Below are 25,182 nucleotides of genomic sequence, written 5' to 3'. Positions count from 1 at the left end.
TAATTCTTGAACACACATATAAGGTATTCGAAAGAATCAGTGGGTGAACATTTGACATTTTGTTGAAAGGCTAACATCAAAACCTATTGAAGTGATGTTGATAATTATCTCCCACATGTCACCCTTTTAGTAACGCATAATCCCAAGATCCATTCATAATTGTTAAAACTCTAATTATAGGTTGGCTCAAATTTATACTAGAAAATACTAAAATGAAACATTAGTGTAGGAACTCACCTCCCCCATTTTATCTATTAGTACCATTAGCTGAATTTAAGTTGTACCTATCATTTTGTATTGATTTAATCTCCACTCACATTGTTCCTTGTGGATTTTACCCCGACTCCAAAGTTGGTTAAATATATTAATGATGACCACCATGCACTTAATTTACGTGTAAGTTGAGCATTATCAAAAATGGTGTTGTTGCCGGGGAACAATTTGGCGGATTAAATTAGTTTGGAATTTTAACTACTTGCTTGAATTCAAGCTTGTATATATGTGTTTATGATTTTTCTTTGTAGGTAGATTTTATTATATTTTTACTTTTCTTGATGGCATCTTCTACAAATGTGAGTTAAATAGTTGAAAGTCATATCGTGACCTCCCATATTTGTGTTTTTATGGGCCACAATTCTAGAGAGATTGTAAGTATGCTCCCAGAGGAGAAATTTTACCATCATAATACGATTGTGAGTATGGTTGCCCCATGTATGGATGTCTACAAGGTCAATGGGATGAATTTCCAAAAACCCTCTCCCCCTATTATGCTAACCGAATTACTAGTTCTTCTTATGATTTTAATAGATCATATGATGAGAAGATGGAAGAACAATACACCGAGTCCAATAGCTGTGGCCCGAGGTTACTAGACATCTTGGATCGGGTAGATGAAACTTGTGAGAATATGGAATACATGTACAAGGAATGGAAAAGTATCAAGGAAGAGTTATTGGGCAAAAAAGAAGAGCTTAAAACTATCATCACCTTGCCCATGGCCCAAGAGGAATTTTGTCAAGAGGATAAACCAAGCTATGATGATGAGCTTCGTAGAAAAGATTCTTCAATCGCTTATCAACCATCCGATTCATACGAGGGAGAAGAGGCCCGAATAAAAGAAATGGTACTAGAGTTAAGAGAAGATCCAATGCTAAATACTTATGATGACTCTAGTTTATTTTGGGGTGAAGGTGTTTTGGAAGAAGCTATCCCAAAATTAAGTGTTGGACCTCTATTAGCCCACTTCTCAACTTTATGTTTAGGGGAGGTGATATGGATCCATTCCTCCAAACAAAAGGTAGATTATGGGGAGACAAAATCCAACCCTTCTTTTTTATAATTTGTCACTCGAAATGAGCATATGGTGCGGCTAAAATATTTAACTCTTCAAAGTGGGAGGATTGACGCTCACTCGTTGTTCCCTCACGTCTTACAAGTTTCATCTTGGAAGATCTGAACCTTCTTCCCCTCTACCGCTCATTTTATTTTGAATAAAAGTTGGGGCAGAGATTCAAATCTTCTAAGTGGAGACATAAAAGGAAGTGGAAAAGGTGTCGTACCATGATGTTAAACTAAGCGCTCGATAGAAGGCAACCCATTATGACAAAAATTGGCATGTATCTTTTTTATTTATACATGCTATTGTTTTTAGTGCCTGCAAAATCCATAAAAAGTATGCTTGGAGATATTTAGATCAAATTTGAGAAAAAATGAGTGAAAGTGGAAAGTCTGGAAGGAGCGTAAATATGCAAAAAACCCAGTTGATAGGTATCAGTTACCATGACCGTAGTCTATTCCACCATGATTGCAGAGGCTGTATGACCATGAATGCAGAGCTAGGACCGCGATCGCGGTCAACTCAGTTTAAAATTGCCATACCAAGCCTCATACTCGGATGGTGGCATGCCTTATGTCTGGCATCGCTTTGAACTTAGGAGAGCTTATGGTTACAGAATAGGGGTTCTTCCAAAGCCAGGGAGGTACTCATCTTCTTTTTTCTTCTCTTATAACTGATCTTTGTAAAAAGGAAGGAGTATAAGAGTACTCTGCAAACACGTGGGATGCCCTTGCTCCTTCATATGTCAACTCAAATTAAGAGGCGAGGGCTCTCTAAGTCAAAGTTAGACTCAGGCAAATCATCCCAGGAGGACACAGACTCTTACAGGCTATCATCAGCTACATGTTTCAATAATATATATGTTGAGATAAAAGGGATTAGAGAGTTATTTCTAGATTTCCCCAGGGTTTAGGAGAGTCATCCACTACCATCCATTCATACATAGCACAGCTAGATTATGATGAGTATATAGCAGAATAGAAGAAGCAGAGTGCCACAATAGCCATCATGGAGAAAGCCTACTCTGATCTAGCTGCTTCTTATAAGGACCTCAAGGTGTCACATGAGAAAATGGTGATGAGAAAATATTTAGCTTGGATTTTAGTTCGGAGACATAGATGCAGGGAAATTCTGAGTACCGATAGCATAAATGCATAGAATGGAAAGAAAGTCTGAATACCTGTGGTATTGTATTTTGTAAAAGTTGGGGTCACGCTATACGCCATTGGGAAAGTCTGAATAGCCATATGGTTAGATCTCCCACTTTTGGGCAAAGATGTGAGACTAAGGCTTAGATTATAGCCATAGTTTAGCAATTTGTGTGTGGTGCAACTGCAAATTAAGAAAGCCCCTCCATCCAAATATTTGAAAAATCAAGAGCATGGATGTGAGCAATGTGCAATAAAATATTCTTTATGTTTGTTGCTTCATAGATTTTGACTTGTAGATAGGAAATAGACATTCCATGATTGTTTCCATAGGGAGGGACATTTGAGCTCCCATAACGAATTTTGCATGCCATGTGCAGTGAGAATATTGCATTCATCTCTTGTATACTATTGTTATCTAGAACATGCCCCATTAGTATTTTCGAACTAATTTTTTTTATTTGGTTGGTGAAATGATCTTAGGCCATCCTTGTGAGTTTGAATCCCACTCTAGCCTTAAAAACCTACCTATGTATTATTATAGTCCCTAGTATCCACTTTGAGCCTTTAAACGTTTCTTTGGAAAGCTCATTACCAGCAGTGAACCCTTTTGTTTATCTCTTTTTTGAATCTTACCCTCCTTGAACTTAGAAATGCAACTTGAGGCTAAAATCCTAAGTTGGGGGTGGCAAGAATCGATGAAAGTAAGTTTAGGGTCATGAAGTATTAGTGAAATGCCAAATGTGCCAAAGTGTTGAAAATTAAAGTTTTAAAAAAAAGGACCCCATAAAAGAATAACTTGCACAAATATATAAGAAAATGAAAGTAAAAGGAAAGTGGGGAACAAAGGAAGCAAAATATAGGCATTAAGAAAGAAATAAAATAAAGAAGAGTGACCCTTAGCTGAAAGAAAAAGTGTTATAAAGTATGATGTAGATGTTCAAGGTAAGGTTTAACCAAGTTACCTAAATGATATCCTAACCTAACCCGAACCTATGTTACAAGATTAGAAAGTCCTTAGAGATCTACAACCATTTACCTTCTTGTGTAGTGGTGATTGAAAATATGGGCAATCCTATGGTATAACACTTGTTGCATCAAGATTTTTTTTGTGAGAGAGAGAAGTTTTGCACTTAAATTTCCTTGTTGCGTGATTACTCATTTGGTGTGTGGAAATTCCCTTTCTTGCGAGATTAACATGTGAACAAGTTGAGGTGGGTGATTTCATTACCTCTCAAACAGTGATACAAATAGAGTATAACTTGATTTTGGTCAAGAGGGAGCCATTTATAGAGTATTGGTCTTTGTTGGTTGATTGCTCTTTAAAGTCTTATGCATTCCTTGAGAATTGTATTTTATAATGAAGGGTGTTGGGAATTGGTATTGCACTTATTCAATGATCTACTTGTGGTTTGGATTCAAATCGAAGTTGCTATGACCTTTAAGTAATAAAGGTTAGGAAAAAATAATTGTTTCTCTTACAGTAAGGTTGTGTTGCTTGGAGACAATCATATGCTTTAAGTTGGGGGTGTTGATGAGTGGTGATTTTACCACTTATTCACTCTCAATTTTATTGAACATTACCTTGTTTCAAATGAGTAGATAAGACATAATTGTTATTTAATGCACCAATATTCACTATTTGTAGGTATAGAAGTTGAAAAGACAAAGATTTGCGGACTGGAGATTAAAATGATCAAAATAGAGAAAAAAAATTGTAGATTAAATCTTGCAGTGAAATAGTCTCAGTTACCACATTCGTGGTCCATTGGTAGTGGTCACAGTCAGTCTAGATGGTCAATCAACTATGACCGCATAAGTTAATCAAGGCCGCATAGCCACGGTCGCAACTAGACTTACGAGATCGTAGCTTAGAAAAAATATTCAGCAAAAGAGAAAAAATATAATTGCACGTGCTGATCTCAAACCGTAATTTTATGTATCATTCATTGCATCACATCCCTTCCTCCTTAATTTTCTAGGTTTTATCTTAAGACTTTGTAGCCTCTATTATTTGAGAAGAAAATATTGTGTATATTTTGGGTGAAGAATATATTGGATACTTTCTAAGTGAAAGATTTACTCACTTCTATTGTTGATATTTTAGAGAGATCCAAGTTTGAAGTAACGTTTGGTTAGATCTTCTACAACTTTGATTCAATGGATATTAAGGTTATATCTATGCTTGCTTATCTTATGTATAGATAAATCTCTCTCTTGGGGTTATGTATCAATAAGGTTTAAAATGTGTGTGGGTTATTATTATTAGCATTTATTTGGTAGTTAATGTTTATGGGTTCTATTATTTCATTACTATTTTAGATGGGATTTAATGGGTGAAAGCTTAAAATACCCATATGGGTTTGATGAGTGAAAGCTCCAAGCTCTAGAAATATCAATGTCTTCTTCAAAACAAGGGTTTTGGGTGAACTTTAGGAATCCATATCATCCTCGAAAGAGGGAATAATTGACAATATGTGTGTAGTTTGCTAAATTTTCACTATCTTAGACATAAGGGTAAATATGGGGTTAACTACGCCATGGATGTCATCCTAGAAATAGGGATGCATTGATTTAGGTTATGGTTGCTAATTGTTGAACACAAGCATTAGGTATTCAAAAGAATCAGTGGGTAAACGTTTGGTATTTTGTTGAAAGGCTAACATCAAATCCTATAACCAAGCCTACCCATATTTAAATTATTGAAGTGATGTTAATAATTAGCTGCCATATGTCACTCATTTAGTAACGCATAATCCCATGATCCGTGCATAATTCTTACAACTTTAATTATTCATAGCCCTGAATTTATACTAGAAAATCACAAAAACAAACATTAGTGTAGGAACTCATATCCCCCATTTTATCTTTTTGTACCATTTGTTTAAATTTAACTTGTACCTATCATTTTGAATTGATTTAATCGCCACTCAGATTGTTCCTCATGGATTCAACCGTGACTTCAAAGTTAGGTAAATATATTGACGACGATCGCCTTGTACTTAATTGACGTGTAAGTTGAGCGTTATCTGGGCGCATGTCTCTTCCACATTATTTCTCATTTGGGCTTTTAGAAGTTAGATATTTTTTGATATTTTGATGATATTTTGATGACATTTTGGATGATTTTTATTTTTGTTGGATTCAAATATTTGGGCACTCTAATGGTACCCACATTTTCATGGATTAGTCATTTTATTACATTTTTAGATTTTGTTGAGAGTAAGGATAAAGAAGAGAAGTAGGTAAGCAGGAAGGAGTACAAGTTAGAAAAAAAAGACTAAGTTAGCAATCATGGTTGCTAAAACAGCAGCTTTTGAGAGTTTGTATAAGGGGTTAGAGGAGAAAAATAGAGAGAAGAGGATGTTTAGTCTTACCAAGGTTAGCGAATAGAAGGGTCATGATCTAGACCAGGTGAAGTGCATTAAGGAAGAGGATGGCATAGTTTTGGTAGAAGACAACCTCATTAAGAAAAGATGGCAGTCCTATTTCCATAGGCTCTTGAATGATGAGAGGGATAGAGGTATTATGTTAGGGGAGTTGGAGCATTCCGAAGAGTGTCGCCACTTTGGATTTTGTCGGTGTTTTAAGGTAGATAAGGTTAGTGAGGCTATTTGCAAGATACGAAGGGGCAGGGCGATGGGGCCTGATGAAATTCTGGTGGATATTTGGATGTTCTCTACCGGGTCAGGGTTGAGGTAGTTGACCAACTTATTTAACAATATTTTCAAGTTAGGAAAAATGCCTGAGGCATGGAGATGGAGCACGATGATTCCTTTATATAAGGACAAGGGAGACATTCAGAGTTGCAACAACTACCGGGGTATAAAGTTGTTAAGTCACCCAATGAAGATTTTAGAGAGGGTGATGGAGCGGAGGTTGAGGAAGATTGTGTCTATTTCTGAGAAACAATTTGGTTTTATACCTGCTCGCTCCACGACCGAGGCAATTCACCTTGTGGGAGACTGGTAGAGTAGTATAGAGAGAAGAAGAGGGATCTTCACATGGTGTTTATTGAATTAGAAAAGGCATATAATAAGGTCCCTAGGGAGGTTCTTAAGAGATTCTTGGAGGCGAGGGTGTCCCAGTGGCATACATCAGAGCGATTAAGGACATGTATGAAGGAGCAAAGACTCGGGTAAGCACAGTAAAAGAAGATTCTGAGCATTTCCCGATCTTGACAGGGATGCACCAGGGATCAACTCTTAGTTCATTTTTATTTGCTTTGGTGATGGATTTGTTGACGCAAAATATACAAGGAAAGGTGCCTTGGTGTATGCTTTTCTCGAATGATATAATTCTGATTGATGAGTCGCGACAAGGGGTTAACGATAAGCTGGAGGTTTGTAGACAAGCCCTGGAGTTTAAGGGTTTCAGGTTGAGTAGGACCAATATGGAGTAGTTAGAGTGCAAGTTTAGTGACTCAAGGTAAGAGAAGGAGGTGGTAGTAAAGTTGGATTCTTAGATGATTTGTAAGAGGGATAGTTTTAAGTATCTTGGGTCTATAATTCAGGGAAATGAAGAGATAAATAAGGATGTCCCTCACTGTATTAGGGCAGGTTGGATGAAATGGAGGCTCGCTTCAGGAATTTTATGCGATAGGAAGGTGCCTCCTAAGCTAAAAGGAAAATTCTATAGAGTAGCAATCTGGCCTACTATGTTGTATGGAGCAGAGTGTTGGTCGGTTAAGAATTCTCATATCCAAAAGTTGAAGGTGGCAGAAATAAGGATTTTGTGTTGGATGTGTGGATTCATAAGGGCTGACAGGGTTAGGAATGAAATTATTCAGGATAAGATTGGAGTGGTATTAGTGGCGTATAAAATACAAGAAGTTAGGTTGACATGGTTTGGTCATGTGATGAGGAGAGGCCGGATGCCCCAGTTCGTAGGTGTGAGAGGTTGGCTTTGGTTTCAAATGGAGTAGGGGTAGACCGAAGAAATACTAGTGAGAAGTGATTAAATGTGACATGGAGCAGTTGCAGCTAACTGAGGACATGATCCTGGATAGAAAGATATAGAGGAAAAGCATTAGGATAGAGGGATAAGGATATAGATGAGCCGTAGGTAGTATTTAGTTGGACTTTGGTGTCCTTTGTTTGGTAATGTACAATTTTTTTATGGATGTCGTACCTATGTTATTTTATCGTGTTCTATGCTTTTGTATATTGCCTTTTATTTTATGCCAGGGGTCTATCAGAAATAGCCTTTCTACTTTTTTAGAGGTAGTGGTATAGACTACATACACTCTACCCTTCCTAGGCCCTACTATATGGGAATATACTGGGTTTATTATTGTTGTTGGTGTAGTTTATCTTCAGTTTGCTAAAGGTGATATTGGACGAGCCTTTCCTTATGGTAGATTGAGTGACAATATTCTTAAGGAAAAATGGTCGTGATTGGGTTTGAGCCATAGATGTAGGGGAAGTTTGAGTACCCATATCATCAAAGCTATAAATACAAGCAATGTTTGAGTAGCCATAGCATTTTTTATTTGGGATCTCACATATACCTATGGTGAAGTCTGAGTAGCCATATGGTTTGCCCGTATGAAAATCAAAATGTGAGACGTCGGCTTTTTTTTGTGCCATAAATAGAAAATTATTTGTGGTGCTAATGTGAAGCAAATACCCCCCTCCGTCCAAAAAAAAATTCAAAAATTAAGGACATGGATGTGAGCAACCTTGTAACAATACTTTACCTCTTTTGTGACTCTAAAATTTTTTCTTGTAGAAATTGGTAGATACTAAATTTTTATGTTTAGTAGGAAAGGTAATTTAGCCCTTTTGAGGAGTTTCCATGCCATAAATGTTGAGCATTTGTGTCTAAATCTCATGCATGCTTGTACCATCTAGAACTTTCCCCGTTCATCTCTCAAGGATAATTTTGATTATGCTTGGTTGGTAAAATGATCCTAGACCATTTTTGTGAACACAAGAACCTACTTTAGCCTAAATAGCCTACTCATGCTTAGGATAGTATCCAATTCAAGCCTTCAAGCCTTTCTTTGGCAACCATGTTACAATCCTTGATCCATTAAAAGTTTGTTTCCCTTTATTGAACCATACCCTTCTTGAGTATTAAAAAAATAAAATAAAAACTGAGGCTAAAATCCTAAGTTGGGGTGGTAAGTTTGGAAGGGATAACGTTGGGCCAAGTTAGTATAAGTGGATGCCTATGAGCTAAGAAATGAAAAATGTGAAAAAAGGAATGATAAAAATAATATTGAGGCTTGGATTTCAAAAGAAATAAGCAAAAGAATGATGCCCTCAAAATGTTGGGAAAATTAAGGATCCTAAATTAGGCATGTATACAGTGTGAAAACAAAAGAAGTGGTCGGTGATCAAAAGTTTGATGGAATAGTGTGATGTAGATGTTCAAGGAGGGTGAAGCCATGTTGTTCTTAAATGCTATCCTACCCTTCCCCGAACCTACATTACAAGCTCAAAAAGCCCTTAGAGATCTCCAACCAAATGGATTCACTGCAGTATCGAATGAAAATAAAAGCAAGCCTATGGTTTGATACTTGTTAGCATTGAGAATCTTTTTGAGAGAGAGTTTTGTACTTAATACAATATGTTGCATATTAGATGATTCAGTGTTTGTAGGATGTCCTTCTTCCTAGGAGTCATGTGAATAACTTGAGGTAGGTGATTTTGTCATCTTTTAAATATTGAGGTAAAAGGAGTATTGTGGATTTGAGGTCAATATATAGTCATTTTTAGATTGTTAGTGATTGTTGGATTGTTTCTCTTTAAAGTCCTATCCATCTTTGAGTTTTTATTTCATGATGGGAGTGTCGTGATAATAGGTTTGCCTATGTTTGAAGAGCTAAGTTTGGTAGCAATCAAGTTTGAGGTCATTGTGATCACTGGTTTTTCTAAATGGTCTTAAGTATGCATTATCTCATTAAGTAAGAGGTAGTGTTTCTCGAGGAAAGGTTTAAGTTGGCGGTGTTGATGAGAGGCAAATTTACCACTCATTTACATCCAAAATTTATGCACCCTACTATTATTTGAATGTGTGAATGAGCCAATTTTGTGATTAAATGCACAGATTGCCATATTTTCCAGGCTTACAGATAATGAGAAAGAAAGATGTGGATTTGAATAGAAAAGAATAAAAAAGAAAAGAGAAGTGTAATAGAAAGAACTGGAGTATAATTCGATCTTAGTAATCATGATCATAGTCCTCAGACTGCAATCGTGGTCAGTTAAGAATGGTCAAAGGTCTGTGACCACAAAGATATGACCACAGTCACAGTAGTCATGACTGCCGACAAGCTACAGCAATCACGGCTTGGTGGGTTTATGTCCAGAGGCAATTCTTTCTTTTTACCTAGCCAACCCTAATTTCCTTCTAATGCTAAAACCGTTTCCCATTTGAGAACTTCAATTTTGAACAATTGAATTTTGGAGAATTTGTAACCCTACTAATTGTGGAAACTTTTGTGTTTGAATTTCATACTTTGAATTTGGTGAAATTAAAGGATGGATGTTTTGAAAGAACCTTATGGTATATTTCATTCTCTTTACTTCATGAGTAGTTAATCTTCCTTTACTAGAGATGATGTTGAACTAAGGTATAATTATGTGTGGGTTGTGATGTATCTGTTTAAATTATAGTTTCTTGATGATGGGTTTCACTATTGCTTGTATGAATTAGTGGGTTTTTGTGGGTCAAAACCACATAAACCAAAAATGGGTTTGTAGATGAAAATCCCAAATTTTGCAAGCACGCATCATCCTTGAAAGAGGGATGTGGGTGAACTTTTGGAACCCATATCATCCTTGAAAAAAGGATATGGGTGACAAAGCAATAGTGGACAATAATGGATGTAGTTTTCTATCTTTTCTCTATCATAGAAAAAAGTGTGAATAGAGAGTTACCTATGTCATGGGCATCTTCCTAGAAATAGGGATGCCCAATTAAGGTTTTAGGTCGTTTTATTTTTCACACTCGTTAGTTACTTGAAAGCGTTAATGAGTGATATCCTTGAGATGTTATTAACAAGATAACCTGAAGGACCTTCAACCTAGCCTACCATACCATTAATAACTACAATTTGCACCAAATCATCATGTTCCTATGGGTAGCCTGCCTTTAAGTGACATAATTCCAAGATCCTTCTCATATTAAACTTTCAATCACAAGTATTTCATTTGTTTGTTGATTCAATTAAACTTTAATTAACCCTTGTTTCAAACCAACCCCCATTTTAAATCATGTATTTTATTTTGTGTACATTGCGGGTATCTTTTTCATAACATTAACACACATAGGACTAGAAATATAATTTCTCTCCTCATGGATTCGACCACCATGAAGGTTGAAAAAATTAACAACGACCATCTTTTACCAATTCAAATGGCATAGTTGAGTGTTATCAATGGTGCGGACGTATTTCAGACTCTTGATTTATTCTTCGAGTTAGGCCATTTCAATTTGTTGTTGGTCAAGAAAATACAGAAATAAGGTTAGCAGTAGCTATTTCTTTTTGGTGTTGATTAAGATAATATAGAAAGGGGTTTTCTATCAGACATTTTTCAAACTGGATGGTCCACTGCATATTTTCTAGTGCTCTGACAAGCATGGCATGTTGGGTGAATGCTTGACAGCTTATTAGAACCTTTTGTTTGATAGATGAAATTTCATATGGTAATTTTGGAGTGTGATTTTTGTTATTCCTTTCAAATGGGTAGTTTGGAAGCAAGGTGTATTTAGAACTGGAGCTAGTTTCGAATATCATGAAGAATGGAGGTTCAGGATTTGATTTGGGGGTTGTACTTTTGGATGGATTTGGTAGTGGTGGCCAATCTTAGGGTCAGTAGGAGACTTGGAATGCATGTTATACTTCATCCTCATCCCACGATTCCTATAGATGGGGTTTTTAAAAGCCCTAATAGTCATCCCATGGTAATCTATCTTCCTCCGTATCGTAATCATTTTTCTAGTCCTCTTGGCATCCCTTATAGTTGCAATAAATATACCATAAATAGTGCACTGTATACAGATATTTAAACCAGTGCATACTATGCCCTTTGTGATCAAATTCTCGAATCCAATATTGTTCCTCCATAGCACTATTGAGATAGCATGAGATATTCATTGGATTTGGATTCTCTTCTTTCGGGTAAGTTTTCGTAAGAATGTACATATGGATGGAGAGAGATACTCTATAAGGGTTTTTAGCAAATATAGGTTTAAAGGTTTAGAGATGTTGAGGATAGACTCTCATTATCTCAGAACGTTTGATGCATAAATATTGAAAAACAATGAGGAATTCTTTTTGGGAGACTTATTTCAGGATCTCCATGCACTGTAGCATTTCATTGGTGGCATTTATTATTAGAGACAAGGAGTGGTGTCCACCTAGAAGAGATAAGTTTTTTTATGGTTTTGGACTTTTCAAACTATCTGATAGTGTAGGGTTATTTGTATGAGATTATAATCTAGTGGAGCTTCCAGGATTTGTACTTGGAGATTTAATGCCTATGTTAGATATGGATCAATGAGAGACATGTTAAAGTTGGGAAATATGGTGACAATGACTGTTCTAGATACCAGAGTGATTTCTAGCGTACCAAGTTCACATATTGGTACTCTCAGAATCTAGTATCAAGAAACTAAATACACGCCTTTATTGGCTGTCCTTTTCTCTCTTGATGAGTCAATGCCACTCGAATTGCACCAAACTGGATATGGGTAAAGCCATGTCTTTTCCACTATTATGGAAAACATTTTAGCATCTACAGAGTGATGAATTTTTTAGTTGGAGTTGTAAGGACATATTGGTTAAGTTTTGATGCAGCAAAGTATTCCTTAACTCCTTCTAATCTTTCTTGGGACAAAGAATCAATTTGTATCTCTGGATTACACTTTTTCTTCGTAAAGGCAAAGTATGGATTTAGTAGAGGTAGGTATATATATCTTGTTTAGGTGGAAACACCTCTACTTCATAAAAGTAGTCTTCTTTACATGACAGTCTTTCTGGGGTTAGGAAGCATATGTAGTATTTCTAAGGATTTATATAAACTAGACACACATGAAGAAGAAGGTAAATACTCTGAGATAGACATGTTTTTTTTTGTTTTTCTACACTATAAAGACTATATATATTTAAGTTAAAGATGTAAGGAAAAGACTAAAATATTTGTTCTAAAATCTAAGAAAATTAACTATCACTCAATTAGGTATAAGACGTTGGTTATATGGGCTGAAAACTATAGACTGTAGCAATGAAAGAATTATGACTCATATATTTAGAGGACTTTGTTAGTAATAACTAAAAAAGGAACACTATGGGCACTTTTATGGCTAACAACTTGGTAAAAGTAAATTAAAGACTAAAAAAGTAAAGTTGTCTCTCTTACAAACAGCGGTAGCAGATATTATGCAAACACTTATTTCCTCCCTCCCTATGGGAGTGGGGTTGGCTCTAATACTAAATAGGCTAGGGATAGCAAGGAACAAACTATACGATTAATATTTATTAAGAGATTAACAGCAGAGCATCGAACTTTCCAACATGATAGGCGGTTTCAAAACCATGTAGGCAGCATGCCATATGAAATCAAAGATATCATCGATACCACATACCGTAGTCCCTAACCTTTCAAACATGATAGGCGGTTTAAATAGATGAATAGTGGATCAATTCTGCCTCTACGCTTATGATAGATAAGCCTTATATAAGGAAAAGAAGATTTTATATCATGATTGCAAGATTAAAAGAGAGAATTTACAATGGGTGATACGACACTATTATTTGAATCAAGGCTGAATTTATCCATGGGAAGTTGAAGTCAAAATGGAAAGTCACATGTAAAGTGGTTACAGTATTTTCCTATGGCACAATCGAACATAAAACAAAGACGAGCTAAAATTTAAGGTCAACGCCAAAGGGTGAACACTACTTGAGTGAAAAAAGGAATCAAGATTGGTTTGTATAGTAAATTTGAAGGAGTATTCAGTAATTAATCAAATTAAAGTCATGTCGCGATGATAAATCAGGCACTTCATAGGAGGCAAACCATGGGTTAGTTAGCAAAGTCTGAGTAACCAACTTAGGGTGCATTTTTTTTTTAAGATTCAGACGTCTGAATCTGAATGCATGTTTGAATGATTAAGATATTGTCTCTAAATCTGAAAACTAAATTATTAAGACTGTTTGTTTTTCAACATCTGAATGTACAAAAAAATTTATTTGTATATATAATAAAATAAAAAATACAATTCAAATAAAAAACTAATTATATTTCAGAAAAGTATGTAATTTAATACAACAAAATTATTATTTGATTGAAAAACATATTTATATTTTTTTAGTGATAGTAGAGATGGTTTATAATGGTAGTTGCAGTGACAATGATTGATATTAGTGATTAGTAATGTTAGTGGTGATATTTGTGATGGTTGGTACTGTAGTGACTATTATGATGGTGGTGGTTGATAGTGGTGGTGGTGGTTGTGATGTGATGTTGCTTGATTTTCGTAGTTGGAGGTGTTGATTATGATGGCTGAAAAATGAATGAATAATGGTTGATGATGTGTTAGTACTAGTTGGAGATATTGTTAGCTGTGATAGTGGAGATGGTTGTTAGTAGAGATAAATTGTAGTGATGATAGTAATGAAAGTGATGGTAGAGGTGGCGTTACTAGTGACAATGGTGGTGGCCAACAAAGAATGTGTAGAGGTTGAGATGTATTAGTGGTAGTTAGCAGTGGTGCTAGTTGTGATAGATGTGTTGGTTGATAGTAGATATTGGCCGGTAGTGGTTGATGATGGTGGTGTTGTTAACGGCGGTGGTGACATTAAATATAATTAGAATAATAGATGTAGTAGGTGTGGTAGTGGTTGGCAATATTGTTAGTAGCGATATTTGTTGTCGATGGTGATTGTGATGGTGGGGGTAGTTGGTGGTGGTTGACAATGATGGCAGTGGCAGAGGTGGTGACTGATGATTATGAATAGAGAGACAGTGAATATTATCCAACACCAGAATACCTCTTTAGACCTATTAAGACTTGATTCTAGATCTGAATAATTAAGAGCTATTCAGACCAATTAAGAGCTAAAATCTTAATAAAAACAAATGCACTTAATGGTCTGAAGTCTGAACCATTCAGATTCAAACCTTCATTAAGTACAAACAAATGAGCCCTTAGTCATGTTTTGCTGCAATGTTAAATTAAGTGCTTCTTGGGAGTCTGCTAATGTTTTGTACTTTATATTTTATAGGATGAGGTTTGTCACTGGTGCAGGTTTTATGCAAGAAAGAGGAGATATTGAATTGGACTATTGATTGAACCTACTAGAGGATCTTAGGACTGTTGAAAGATCCCATGATCGTGGGTTCTATAGTTTAAGAAACATCAATAAAAGTTATGAGACCCTATAAAATTTTAACTATTTATTAGTTTAGGCCCTCCCACGTGCGTAATGTTGATTTCTTACTTGGATCATGATTAGGTATGTTGAAAAGGTGTTTTAGGAAAGTTTTGGGGTTTTTAAAAGAGGTTCGAGATCATTTTCGGATCCCAAGGTAGTAAGCTTCCACGATAGTGGCTTGCCACATAGGATAACCCCTACATAAGGGCAGGGCACGGAGACTAACCTCCGTAATAGGGGCGTGCCACACTGTTATGTTATATTCATCTAGTATTTTATTTTTTCTCTTGGGGTAAGGTTTTTGGTCTTCTTACCCCTTGTACGACTTTTAATCACCCAATTAGATTTTTTACTTTAATTATAAAATATAAAGCACCGTCCTTTTTATATTTATCTCTAAACCTAAGAAAGTTCAAAGGTTTTACTGAGGATTCACCATTCAAGCTTTGATTTCTCTTTGAATTCTTTTATATTTCAGGCATGTTTCTCTTTCCATAACTTGAATTTTACATTATGGCATAAAATGATGGGATATTCATGTGATTAAATTGTGGGTTTAAAATTGGGGTTGAGGATTTTTGGTTATTATTACTTCAATTACTTGTCCTATGTTTTAAATGGATTATTCATGTCAGATTTGATGGTTTTGAGACTGAATTGGTGCTTTGTATTTAATGGTTGGAATGATAGACGTGGGTTCCCTAAATTTATGTAATTTTGGCTTGATAATTGCTTTAACCTCAACCAACTTTGAAATCTTGGTTTTGAATATGGATAATTACATGGCTTAACTTATCTTTATAACCCATTATATTGTACTTGTCTCCTATATGGTGTTAGGTGGTTAAATACTTTTATTGATCGGCTGTGGAGTGGTAAGCCTCCATCCTTCAGACGGTCTGATAATTTCATTACTTTCTTTATTATCTTAGTAATTTTAGATTCTTTTTGTCATTGTCGGGGGAATGTCCCGCCTTTCATAGTATTCTTGTTTTAAAGACTTTTGTGGACAAGTATTGGGTGGATTGTTAATTTTTATTCTTAGAATGTCCATTTGACTTATCTATTCTTCTTATTATTATTTGGTTGGCTTATGTTATTTTATTTATTATGCTGTGAAGGTAAGGCTAGGGGGACGGTGTCCATCCTATGGTGGATTGAGATACCCATCATGGCCAGGATGGGTTCTATATTGAGCTATAGAGTTTAGTTGATATAAAACTTCTATAACTCCTGGCTTACTTACAATTCAAATCATCTCTCCCCAAAGATCTAACAATTATAGAAACTCTATAGAACCTCTTTCCCACCTAGGAAAGATGTAGAGGGAACTCGTTCTTTTTATAGAGTGCATACTCTATCTAGGGTCCTTGCTCCTAACTATACTATGCCACATGGTGTTCCACCAGTCCCTATTAGTCCTTTTTGGATCCTGGACTAAGGCGCAACTTTAGGTACCAGTACAGACCAAAATTATTTCTACGCTCTTGCCAATAATAAGGAATCTGAGGCATCACCAGATGTTATTACTAGTACATTACAACTTTTCTCTTGGGATGTTTACTATTTACATGATCTCGATTCTATCCTATCTTATGTGATCCCTTATATGGCTTTACATTTTTGTTTTGATCCTGAAAGTATTTCTGACTTCATTTCTATATCTACTCTGATGGGTGATTCTATTATTGCTAGTAAAATATAGAGGGGTTGTGTGGTGTCCATCTTTCATAGAAATACTTTGGTGGATTTGATATAAATGATATGGTATTCTTTGATGTAATCTTGGGGATGAATTGATTCTCTTCATCCTATGCTTCTCTGGTATATGAGTAGTAATTGAGTGGGAGGAGAGTTCTTTACTCCCTAAAGAGAGCTTTTTTTCTTATCTTTAAGATTAGAAATTTATTTCCAAAGGGTGTCTGCATCATCTAGGTCGGGTTAAGGATACTGATTCTGGCAGTTTTTCTTTACAATTTGTCCTGGTGGTTAACAAATTTCCTGAAGTTTTTATCGATGATCTTCCTAAAATTTCTCTAGATAGGGAAATAGATTTGGGGATTTATCTTCTACTAGATACCCATCCTATTTCATTCATGGGTCCCTTAAACTCATGGAGCCCAAAAACCCTCTTTTTAATTAAAGAATGAACTTTTCTATTATTATGGCATTTTATATTGCTTAAGATGGGTTTAATTCATGTTTTGATGGTGATTTTAAATTTAATTTGGCCCATGTATGATCCCATGCATTATTTGATTTCCTCATGCTTGGAATTTTAGTTTCTCATGTCCTATTTCAAGTAAATTCCATGTTAGACCCCTAAATTATGATTTCAATCATATAGTCATGTTGTTTCCCTTATTTAAAGAATTCCCATCCTTAAATTCATGATTCCCACATGTTTGATGGAATGTCTATGCTTGTGGGTTTTGAACTATGATCCTTTACTACAATTTTTGACCTGCTATTACGTTCAGTGATCTTTGAGTGCTAGCAGGTTATAAACACATGATACCTAGTTGTTTTGTGTGATTTCAGTATCTCTAAAATAATTTCAATTAAACTATTAGTATTATCATTCAGTCAGTTGTTATGATTAGATCGTGATGAGGAATATCAGTTGTATGTTCAATTGTATTTAATTCAGTTCGGTGTAGTCCTAGTGTCAGTTCAGTTGGGAGTAAATTGGGTATGACCAATGACTGCTCAGTTGTTGCACTAGTTTCTAGAGTTTATTTGAATATCTCATAAATTACTACGGAAGAGATTCGAGATAGAGTGATCCTATTCACTAAAACACTTTCTTTCCCTTTTCTCGTTATATAGTTAATGTGAAATGCTCATGTCCTTACCATTGATATTGTAGATAGGGTTAGTCAATCAATAAAAATAGCAAGATTAGCACTAATAAAGGATATGAGGAATACGATTGCTCTGGCTAGAGGATTAGAGACTCTGGATGTAGTTGGGGGTAAACCAGGTAGTACCAATATCTGGTGTTGGTGCTTCTTCATCCTTAACACCACTAGCATCTATCCACAATTGACCATTTGTTTTGACTAGATATACACTGATTTCAACTTCATAGTTTGAAGAAAATATATGGATCCAACTTGTACATAATGCTCGGATTAAGAATCTTAAGGTTGAGGTTAAAATCATTATCGCTAATGAGATATGGGGTATTGTTAGATCTATGTAGACTAGAATGTACAAGATTTATAGCGGAATGACATCAAGGGTGGATGTAGTCCAGGCCCCATCTATGGATATTAGGACATACCTTACTGAGCTTAAGAAAGTAGTCAAGGTCTTGACTAAGAATGTTGATATTGCACCTCTTCCAACACTACCTACTCTTTTATTGGTAGCACTTATTTTGGATATAGACTCTTTGATACTTGATTTCTACACTCATTCCTTTGATTTAATGATACTGATATTGGGGAGGTGGAAGGTGACTTGGAGCCTCAAAAAAGGTAGATAGGTAAAAAGAATTAGAACAAGAGAAAGAATAAATCTTACAAGAAGAATAATAAGAGAAGAAAGGGTAAGAAAGTAAGACAGACCTTCGAGGTAGTAATTTTGGAGAAAGTATAGATACCATTTCCCATGGAAGTACTTTTGACTATTGGAGGGCGTATTGAGGTTACACTCGATTTTAGTACTTTGAGTGCAGTGACCACCACCAAGGCCAACTTATCTTTTAGTTCCACGGCCACAGCCGGGATCTACTAGAGTGGAGAAAACCATTAGGGAACCACCTACATCCCTACATGATTAGAGTTCGACCAATGCCTAGATCCGATAGGTATGTGCCTTACCCTAGTTATTTAATTTCTATGATTTTTTTAATGGAGACATTGCATGATTTATAAGTTGGGGATGAGTTTTATTACAACCAAGGTCTTTATTATCGTTTTCCTTTTTCATTGGTTGCACTATCATAGTTACAATCATCATGTTTATAAGTTTTAATTATTTGTATATTGTGTTTTTGTTTTCTGGGTAACTTAGAGTAAGTGGAGAAAACTTGGTCCAATCATATTCAATAAAGCATGTGGATCTGCTTTTTAATATTTTTAAAATAATACCCCTCCAAAACATTTTTTGTGATGTACATGTTGCTTTTTGTTTATTGTAACCAGTGTTAGGATCTAGATATGGCATTGGTATTATAAATAGGTTAACCTATCCAACCTTGTAGGAACTGAGTAGGTAGTAACTTAGAGAAAAGATCTAAGCCATGAGAACCCAAACTTTGAGCCTCAATAGTGCTTTTCATTGAGCTACCTAATTCACCTTCTAAATTTTTGTAATGAACCTTTTTTGGCCCTAGTCCCTCATTGTAAATTATGTACCTCAAATTAGACAAATCAAATAAATTAAAGGTTGCTATTATGTAGGAGTGCATAGAAAGTGGGTATGATCGATTAGTATTAAAAAGAATAAGGGAGCCGAATGTGGTAGGCGTAAAAGAAAGAGTAATGGAAAAAAATAAAAAGGAAAAAAAATAAGGAAAATATATGTATAGTGAATTATTGTGAAAATAAATGAATGAACCTGTAGTTTTAACGCTCTAATGATGCATTCAAAATGACCTATACGACCCCCAGTTTGATGGTAGACTATGTGTAGACGTTGTGGGTTGAATTGGGTATGCTTAGGGACCTCAAAAATAAGTGTGCATCGCATGGCAGACTTTGTGCTAAGGTTGTCCGTTGCATGGAAATCGCAAAAGTCCACTTGAAAGGGCGTGCAATGGGTATGCTTTGCCCACTTGGGGCTATGCAATGGTCATGCGTCGCCCACCTCAGCTTGGGATATTGCTGTGCACTGTATGGAAAATTAAAGCGGTATAAATGCTCTATTTTGTATTAATTTGAAGGCATTAAGGTCTTTTCATCCTCCCATATCTGTTACTAAATCAATATGGACGAAATTAAACTCCTTAAGCACGTATTAACACTCTCTAAATCCCTAATTCATCATCCTTATGCAAAGGAAGGAAAACTAACTAGGGTTTGAGAGATTAACCCTCAAGGGTCAAATTTTCTCAACATTTTTATCATTTCAAAGGTATGTGGGACTATCCTAAATCTCATGGGCATAGTTTATTATTTTAATAAGTTTTAAAGACACGAAATTTAGTATATGCATAAAGTTTTGGGAAGTGTTAGAATAGCATGAATCACTTACCCATTTTGAGAAAGGTATTGTTTATTTTCATGATGTTTTCCATCAACATAAACTACATTCATACGTATATGTATTTTGGGTTTGGAGAATCAAATTGAGTGCATGAATTATGAAACTTCCTCTCTTATCATGATACAAGTTTAATTTAGTGTGTTATGGGTTGTTCAATTTCATGATCTAAAGTAAGGGTTAAATATTTTACTATTAACTATGTACTCATCATGGGTATGATTTACAAGAGAGAATGTTTTCTTTTTACATATGTACCTTTCATGTCAAATAAAAAAATTGCATACGATTATGAAAGAGTTGTCCATCTTATATTTAAATCTTGAAAATACAATATTTTTTCATAACTTTTTCTATGTTCCTGGAATAAGAACTTCCATGTGTTGACTATAACTTTTGGTGGTTATTACTACTATGTTCTTTAATGGGGAGAGATATGATAAGTTATGATATAATATGGCTTGCAAATCTAGGTATGATGATACCTAATTACAAATTGCCCTTAATATAAAAGAAATATATGTTTTTAGCATGTCGTATGATTATGATTTTGAAGAACTAAATATGCTCTTAATAGAGTTAGATGGTTACCCAAAAAATCATGAGTTCAAGTAATTCATGGACAAAAACTGTACTTTGCTGATGTGAGTTTTATGAAATGACATATTAGTAAGAAGGCATGTTTCTTCATAATATAGTGTATCAGTAAGGAGGCACACTCTTCCATGACCTGGTATGTCAGTAAGGAGGCATGCTTCATCTTATTATGCATTCCAAACCTTGTGGCAAACTTAGATTGGGGGCTTGGACACAGAGTTAAAGGCAGATCTCATATAGCGCATGGGATTACAGGAATGTAAGGTGTACCATCTAGCTGGCCATCCTCCCCTACACCAAAAAGCATCTATCACATGTGCTATTCCTTTTTATAGTTTTTATGGTCCGTGCAAGGGCCTTGTCCCAGCCTAGTTAGACTATGATTTTCATTTCAGTAGAGACTTCATAGACTTACTTCAGAATGGATTTGAGTTTTCCTAATGGTTACGTCCTGAATTGTTAAGTTTGAATAATGGGATTATTATGTTTTATTTATCTTCTTCATTTTATCTCTCTTGAATTATGTTTATGATTACATGCTAAGGGGTCTCTTGGGCCTTGATGGTTCTAGATGCCCATCGTCGCCAGGCCCTCAGTTTGGGTTATGACAAAGATAATGTAACACCCTATAGTTGTAATGCTCTAATGATGCATTCAAAATGACCTATAGGACCCCCGTTTCAATGGTAGACCATGTCTAGAAGTTGTGGGTTGAGTTGGGGTGCTTAGAGTACTCAACAATGAGTGTGCGTCACACAGTAGACTTTGTGTTAAGGTCATGCATCACATGGAAATCGAAAAAGGCCACTTAAAAGGGTGTTCAATGGGCATGTCTCACCCATTTGCATCTATGCAATGGGTGTGCATCACCCACTTTTGGCTATGCAATATCCGTGTGTCGCCTACCTTGGCCTGGGCATTGCTGTGCACCACATGGCAAAAGAAAAGCAATATAAGTGCTCTGTTTTGTATTAATTTAAGGGCATTAAGGTATTTTCATCCTCCCATAGTCATTTCTAAATCAATATGGACAAAAATAAGACCTTAAACATGTTTTAATAATCTCTAAATCCCCAATTCTTCTTCCTTAAGCAAATGAAGGGAAACTAACTAGGGTTTGAGAGATTAAGCCTCAAGGGTCAAATTTTCTCAACATTTTCATCAATTCAAAGGTATGTGGGACTATCCTAAAACTCATGGGCATAGTTTATTATTTTTAATAAGTTTTAAAGACACAAAATTTAGTATATGCATAAAGTTTTGGAAAGTGTTAGAATAGCATGAATCACTAACCTATTTTGAGAAAGGTATTGTTTAGTTTCATGATGTTTTCCATCAACATAAACTATATTCATGTGTGTATGTGTTTTGGATTTGGAGAATCAAACTGAGTGTATAAATTATGAAACTCCCTCTCTCATCATGATACAAATTTAATTTAGTGTGTTATGGGTTGTTCAATTTCATGATCTAAAGTACAAGTTAAATATTTTACTATCAGCTATGTACTCATCATGGGTATGATTTAGAAGAGAGAATGTTTTCTTTTTACATATGTACCTTTCATGTCAAATAAAAGAATTTCATATGGGTATGAAAGAGTTGGCCTTGTTATATTAAAATCTTGAAAATATGGTGTTTCTGCATAAGTTTTTCTATTTTCCTTAAAAAAGAGCTTTCATGCGTTGACTATAACTTTCAATGGTCATTAATGTGTTCTTGAATGAGGAGGGCTGTGATAAGTTATGATATAATAGGGCTTGCAAGTCTAGGTATGATGGTACAAAGTTACGAATTAACCTCTTTATGAAAGAAAGGTATGTTTTAAGCATGCAGTATGATTATGATTATAAAGAACTAAAAATGGTATTAATAGAGTTAGATGGTTACCCAAAGAAAGCATGAGTTCAAATAACTCATGGACGAAAATCGCATTTTGTCGATGTAGGATTTATGAAATCACACGTCAGTAAGGAGGCATGTTTTTCATAACATAGTGTGTCAATAAGGAGGCACACTCTTCCATGACCTGGTATGTCAGTAAGGAGGCATGCTTTATCTTATTACACACTCCAATCATTGCGAAAAACTTGGATTAGGGGCTGGACCGTCGTGATAAGAGTGAATCTCATATAGCCGATGGGATTATAGAAATATATGGTGTACCATCTAGCTCGGAACTATAACAAAGAATGATGTTTACAAGTTTGCATGTGTAACTTTGAACTATTCATATTATGCCCATGTATTTTGTTTTTACATATCTTAATGGTAAATGGCTTCCAAAATGCTCTCGTTTATTTTTCTTGAAATATATGATATTTTGGAATTGTTCTACATACCAGTACATTTAAGTATTGACCCCCATTATTTTAGGTTCTGAGGCCCAATTTCATAGTCCTGCAAACCATTAGATTATTTCCAGACTCTTAGAGATCGGTAAGCCTCCCTTACACCAGAAGGAATCTATCTCATGTGCAATTTTTTATGGATTTTATGGTCTAGCCTATATCTTTGTCCCCGCCTAGTAAGACTATTGTTTTCATTTTAGCAGAATCTTCGTAGACTTGCTTCAATATGGATTTGCGTTTTCTTAGGGGTTATATACTGAATTGTTTAGTTTGAATAATGGGATTGCTATGTTTCGGTTATCTTTCGCATTTTATCTCTCATGACTTATGCTTGTGATTACATGCTAAGGAGTCTCTCGGGCCTTGATGGTTCGGGATGCCCGTCATAGCGAAAGCCTTAATTTGGGTCGTGATAATAAAACTGCATTTGAGGTCAAAAAAGAAATGCAAATGTGGAAAAGGGAGAATCATACAAGAAAGTAGGAAAGCAGAGCCAAAAGTAATGTAGTGCCAATGAGCATTAAGTGACTATACCCAAATGTACTATTCATGTTGCCAAACCTACATTACAAGAATAGTATATACCTACAGTGACCCTAACTTGATTGTCCAAAACATGAAGGCATAGAAAATAAGGACAAGCCTATGGTATCAAAGGCATAATACCTGACTTTTTTGTGAGAGTGAGAAATTTGATTCAGTCTTAGTTAATAAATTAATCTCATCTACTGAGTGATTAGGAGACCTCTTTTATGTGAGGGTAAAGGAGATGTAGTCTAGATATTGCTTATTTATGTGGTGTATTGGTATACGTATTAGGTTGTCAATTCACAATGTAATGTCATATCCTGATTCAACTATGTTAAAGTACTTGGTTTCCTTACATACTGATTTATTTATCATTATGAAATAGGAGGAAGTGGAAGTTATTTTTGGGTTGCGTGTGTGAAAATTGGTTTTGTAAAAGTGACTACTATAGTGATCTTAATTTTGCTCTAAGTTAAGCATCGTTCTAAGTTTAATGTGTTTTATTTGTCTTAATATATGTAAACATTCTAAGTTGATGGTGTTGATTTGTGGTGAATTTACGGAACTTAAGATGATTAAAACTATGAATAATTACAAGTATGGCGGTATTTTTTTAGGGTATGATGGGTTTTATGGTGTTTGCCGGATAAAAATGCTCGGACAACGAAGGTGTTAATTATTGGATAACAAAGGCATCAGACGATCAAATACATGACTATAGGATTTAACCACAGTCGTACCAAGGTGATCGTACCATAACCTATAGGATGAGTCTCAGGTATTGCTCATACAAGAAGTTCCCATGATTCTACATCAATCATATGATCATACCATCCAATTATGGGAAAGATGACTAGAAATAGGCTTGTATATATTAAAGGAAGAATATCACTTGGAAATATCCCACGATCATATATTTAAATAATGATATTAGCATAAGGTCATGGGTAGGAAGTTTAAATTTGCAAGTATGATCAGATGACAACAATGGCTGTAGGATGATATCACAAGGCTATACAGAGAATTGTATCAGTGAATATCTAAAGATGCCAATCTATGAGCCAAACTATTAGCACCACGGGATGATCGTGGTTTCTAACCAGGACCATACCTTTCTATCATTTGATGCCACCAACCAGATTTTCTATTTTGTTTAGGATAATATTTATTGTGTCTATAATACTCTTATAGGGTTATTTTTATTGGGTTACACACTACTTTAGATCTTACAACATTATATTGTGGAATTCTAATGGCATATTCTTGGGAATTTTTATGGACATTGATTTTATGGTTTAAACTCAAGTTGAGATTTAGTAGTTTTTATTATTCTTGTAAGTTCATAATTATGTCTTCATCTATGAATTCTTCTTTTGTGATTGAAATTATGAGTAGATAAACATCACAACTAGGGTTATGAGAATCATGATGGAGTAACGACATAGTGTTCGAAGTACAAAGTGATTCTCAAAGGGTAGTTAGGCGTGTATTGTTGTTTCTATATATTTGGTTGATTTATAATAAGTGGACATGTTCAAACTTTTTCTACCTTACATTTTCAATGGTAATTAAATTGGAATAATGAATCACCAACAATACTATAAAGTTATCTTCATTTAATTA

The sequence above is a fragment of the Capsicum annuum genome, chromosome 8, assembly GCF_002878395.1.
Source record: "Capsicum annuum cultivar UCD-10X-F1 chromosome 8, UCD10Xv1.1, whole genome shotgun sequence".
Taxonomy (NCBI): Eukaryota; Viridiplantae; Streptophyta; class Magnoliopsida; order Solanales; family Solanaceae; genus Capsicum; species Capsicum annuum.
Note: the sequence above shows the minus strand (reverse complement) of the source record.